Raw genomic sequence first — 5728 nt, forward strand, 5'->3', positions numbered from 1 at the left:
CAAAAAATGTATATCTAAACGGTGAACAAAAAAAGAAATATACTCTCTACAAATAAATGATCAAAGTTTACAAATGCTTGGCTTGTGAACTACTTAGTTACTCCCTGCTACTAAAAAAAGTCAAGCATACAACTAATATGCCCAAGTTTGAGAGAGACACAATCCAAATGAATTGCCAAAGAGAAGAAAGAACTGCAGAAAAACATGAAAGATCCCCCTGTACAACAGATTGCAGAAAAGACCAATGCATTCTCAAATTATTTGCTCCTTCTGAGCTAAAAAACTCCCTGCGGAGCAAATGGTCGAGCTGGCCGTAGGAAGGAACACACTAAAACATGCCAAGAAAAGTGCATTGGTAAAAACAAAACAAAAAGAAAATATAGGAACAACCAGGACGGGGTTAATGGTTTGGGAACTGAGAGAGTTGATGGGAGGGACAACCGGAGAAGCAAACCTAGCAGAAATTCGCATATGCTTTTCCAAGATGATGTGCTGCTCGGTGGATGATCATCATCATGCATCCACTGTAAAGGTCCTCGATTCTTATATGCATTCAGTTTCTGCAAGTTCAAAAGGTAGTTCTACATAATCACTAAACAGAGGCACTAACCTGGTACTGAATTTATAGAATAAGTGCAGATCCTTTGTTGAGTCCTCTGCAATCTCAATACTCTGGATCCAACTAATGTTCTTGTCTTGCCCTGCAAATATATACATGATTCAGTCTATTTTCAGAAATTAGGATTTCTATTTTCTATGCGATCCACATAGAACATGGGGAATCACCTAAGCTTAGCTGCTGTATCAGACCCAGAACATTCACTAATGCAGTTAAATAGCTGTACAAATATAAAGAACATGAACTTACAACTTCATGGTTCAGTATATGGACAAAAAGACCCACGTCTAGAGATCTAGAGAGAGAGGAACTAAAGGCAAACCATGAACCATGTCCAGCTCCTTGCTCTTGCTACGATTCGTGTTCGACCCACTCCTTGCATGCACCAGCGACCTCATCCATGAGACAAGGGGGGAAAGAGAGGGGGAGGAAGATAGAGACAAACCTGAACCGCCTCAACCTTCTTGCTCCTGCTGCTCCGACCAGCAAGTCTCCCTCCACGGTCGACCCCGCCCACATTCGCCACTGCACCAACTCCGCTGTTTTCCCCATCAAGGCAGAGCTCCCGTGCGCGTCTTGTTCGGAGGGGCTCTCCGAGGCCTCGAGGTCCTCATCAAGATCTCATCCTCCGAGTACTTCACCCCATACTTTTCGCCTAATGTTCTGTACACCTGAATTAGCATTAAGAACACAAGCCATATTAATCAAACCACCGTATGCATACCCAATTAACAGAGGAAAGGGAGATTTTTATCAGTAATTCGTTATGCATGGAGAAACAAATCCACACAACCCAGAAATGAACAGCAGAAACAAATCTGCCCAGGTTCTCACAACCCGAATCTACGAACATACACGAACGGAACGGGCTACGGGAGCACGGATCAGGTCGATCCAAACGCCATGCATTGTCTCAGCATGTGCACCGCATAGAAAACATGCAGGCCTCCGTCAACCATGGGAACGGCCAGCAGAATCGAGCGGAACAAACAGAGGAACATGAATTGGAGCTGCGGTATATGGGGGAAGGGCGTAGGCCGACCTGGGCCATGGGCTCGGTGGGGCGAGGAGGGTGCCGGCGGCGTCGACATTAGAATGAGGACCTATTTTTTTTAAACTGAGTTTTTTAAAAGACCATGTTTCCGTAACTCACAACCAACCTTGCAGCCTCGCGTGGATGTTCATCGACAGAATAGATCGCGTGGATGCAGCCTCGCAGTCAAAAGATATGTGTACCGGTAGAGAGTATGGACCTGGGACTGCCGATCGATGGCTTGACACGCTGGAAGACCACGGGCTGACACAAAAGTCATGGATGAGCTTCTCAACCAGGCGGCTCCTCCCCTCGCCGGTGCTGCAGACCCGTCTCGAACCACAATCACAGATCAATGGTGATGGCACGCGTCGCACCTTAGATCGATGCAGCGGTGCCAGCGCTTGGTACGTGTGGCGTCGGGGCCGGGGCAGGTAGGGTGGAGTGGGTCGTCGATGGCTGTCAATGCACGGCGAAATCTGGCGGGCGGCGTGAGGTGGAGTGAGGGGAAGGAGGTGTCGTCCTGGTGATCCGCGACGGCCGCGTTCTGGTATTCCGTGATGTATCCGAGGCGCCGGCGGCGGTGGCGTCCTGGTGATCCGCGATGGCGGCGGCGGTCGCCGGCGTCGCGGCGTTGACTCCCTGGATCAGCGTCGGCGTCTGCGGCTGCGTCTCGTCCGGAGACGTGGAGTAGCGGCTTGGGATGAGATCTACGGCAAATTGTGTTTTTTTTCAAACATTAGATGTAGAGATAAATGCTGGCACGGATGTCCCAAATATAGAAATAAACACCGCATATTTTTCTTCTTTTCCTTCTCACCGTTCCTTTGGCTGATGCATATGGCAATGCTTGATTTCATGGACAAAAGTCAATTATCTCTTTCTTAGGAAAATCATAACTCCTGATTGCATGCGAAAATCATACCCCAAATTTTAGAAGAAACTTTCCATCCTTTTTCTCTCTGTCTGATGCATATGGAAATGATTGATTGATTTCATGTACAAAAGTCAATTATCTCTTTCTTAGGAAAATCATAACTCCTGATTGCATGCCAAAATCATACCCCAAATTTTAAAAGAAACTTTCCATCCTTTTTCTCTCTGTCTGATGCATATGGAAATGATTGATTGATTTCCCGTATGTACGAGGGAGATAGGGCGGCCGCATCGGGTGGATCGAGAGACAGTTTTTTTTTGGTTTTGCACGGTTTATTTGTTTCCTTAAAATCTATTATTTGTTTCCTAAAGAAATTTGCAATAATGGAAGGTATCGGTTGATTTGGATAAGTTAGTAAATTTAGATCCGTGATTGCGTGCACGTCTGGAAAGTGCTGATTTGCAAGGAAAGAACTGAGGGGTAAATAAACCGGTGAATAAGAAACCAGTATCGAAAAAAATCAACGACGGTTAACCTACGAAAAAAAACCGGACGAAAGTGGTGGGACGAAAAAAAACCTGGAAGCGAGACTACCAACTGCTCCATTAGGAGTAGAGATGAATATTAATTTTTAATTTTTAACTAATAAAAAAATAAGGACCTCAAACCTTTGGTTCGGTACGAGGACTTTCCCCAGGACGAACGAACCTTGACAGCCCGAACACAATAAACAACTAGAAGAACGCCCGTGCGTTGCAACGGGGCCACATTAACTTTAAGAGTTCAATATTACGACATTGGCGACCTTTTTTACCATCAAATCCTCACACACACACAGACACACACTTTCCCTCCGTGTTCCTCACTCTCTATCCCCCTCTCCCTCTCTCTCTAACACACACACATATCCATCTTATTAGGTACGGGACCATAATCCATCTATTTCACACATACACGCTAGTGCATAACAATATGGATTATGTGTATTATATTTGCCACCAGAACTGAGGGAATTAATTTCATGTAAATCGACCAGCCACAGCTCCAAGAATACGCGGACGAGGTGGCTCGGGTCGGCGTCGGCGCCGTCCAGCGCGGGCCACGGGCCCGCTTCCAAGTGCACGTGCAATGCATGTCTTCACAAATATTATAACCAGATGTGAGAAATCACATGCATAGAAAAGACATTCTGATAGCAATCCAAATACCATACTCAATTGAATACCTAACCTGGACAATACTCTTATTTCTATGCGCCAAAAAAAATGGAATAGCAAAGCTAAGTATGCCTACATACGCTCAGATTATATATAAGAATCTTGCGTGAACAATTGCAACAAAACACTAAGCAGCGATAAATTTAAATAAAAAATCCATTAACTATGCAGGCAACAGGCTTGTTACAACATAAAGAGATAGGAAAATGTCACCTCCAGTAATGTAGCGCAAAGGAGTGAAACGAAGCATGAATGAGCGGTTGTCTGTTCTTCTCCATGTACATGGATCAGCAGTAGAGGCCAAGTATATAAGTACTTGACCGAACTCCACACTCCACTCTTCGTGTACGGAGAACCATGTCACCTTCTCGCCGCTGCAGCATGGGAGGACGGCTGGTTCACGTGACCCTCCAGCTGGGGGATCCATGGTGGCTGACCGTCGAGCTCGAGGCAGAGAAGTTGAGGGCAGTAGTGGCGAGATCCATGCCGGCCAACCGGGCGAAGAGGAGGTCGTCGGGGAGGGACACATCGGCAAGATCCGGTCACCACGCGACCTGAAGAGCAACAGTGATCTCCACAAGCTGTAGGCCGGCAGCGTGCTCCATCCCCTGCGACGGGGTGACCATGGCGGTGGCCACAGCTCCTCATGCTCGCCTCGATCTTGGCGACACACCCTGAGTGTAGGAGGCAGCAACGACCTCGACGAAATCATGGCCTCCATCCCGGAACGCAATCATGTCGCTCTAAATAAATGGATTCAATCATGTGACTCTAATTACTTCGGATTGTTATGTGCATACTAAGCGGGGTGCAGTTAGGAAAGAAAATGTTCTCTAATTAAAGTGATTGAGTGATTTAAGGTAAGGTTAATTAATTTAGATTTGATTTTTAGTGATTGTTAGTAAAGTACGATGCGTCTTTAAAATCTTTTATTTGTTTCCTTAAAATATATTATTTGTTTCCTAAAGAAATTTGCAATAATGGAAGATATCGGTTGATTTGGATAAGTTAGTAAATTTAAATCCGTGATTGCGTGCACGTTTGGAAAGTGCTGATCTCCACAAGCTGTAGGCCGACGGCGTGCTCCATCCCCTGCGATGAGGTGACCATGGCGGTGGCCACAGCTCCTCATGCTCACCTCGATCTCGGCGACACACCCTGAGTGTAGGAGGCAGCAACGACCTCGACGAAATCATGGCCTCCATCCCGGAACGCAATCATGTCGCTCTAAATAAATGGATTCAATCATGTGACTCTAATTACTTCGGATTGTTATGTGCACACTAAGCGAGGTGCAGTTAGGAAAGAAAATGTTTTCTAATTAAAGTGATTGAGTGATTTAAGGTAAGGTTAATTAATTTAGATTTGATTTTTAGTGATTATTAGTAAAGTATGATGTGTCTTTAAAATCTTTTATTTGTTTCCTTAAAATCTATTATTTGTTTCCTAAAGAAATTTGCAATAATGAAAGGTATCGGTTGATTTGGATAAGTTAGTAAATTTAGATCCGTGATTGCGTGCACGTTTGGAAAGTCCTGATTTGCAAGTAAAGAGCCGAGGGGTAAATAAACCGGTGAATAAGAAACCATCATCGAAAAAAATCTACGACGGTTAACCTACGGAAAAAACCCGGACGAAAGTGGTGGGACGAAAAAAAACCTGAAAGCGAGACTACCAACTGCTCCATTAGGAGTAGAAATAATTCTACATCTCTATTTTTAATGGAGCAGTTGATAGTATCCGCCGGTCAATTTTCATCCCATATTTATTAACTTTTTCTTCGTCTTAAAAAAATCTACGAAATTTCGTACGTTAACCAGAGACAACTATGACGACGCCTTAGCCTCCCTCGCACGAAAAAAATACACTTTCACCGGCGAGCTCCTTTTTCTCCCCTCGCACCAATCGCTCCTGTCCCCGAGCCCCTCGCACGCGCTAGGGTTCCCCCACCCCCATCTTCTGCAACGACCACGCCGCCGCCG

The sequence above is a fragment of the Triticum aestivum genome, chromosome 5A, assembly GCF_018294505.1.
Source record: "Triticum aestivum cultivar Chinese Spring chromosome 5A, IWGSC CS RefSeq v2.1, whole genome shotgun sequence".
NCBI lineage: Eukaryota > Viridiplantae > Streptophyta > Magnoliopsida > Poales > Poaceae > Triticum > Triticum aestivum.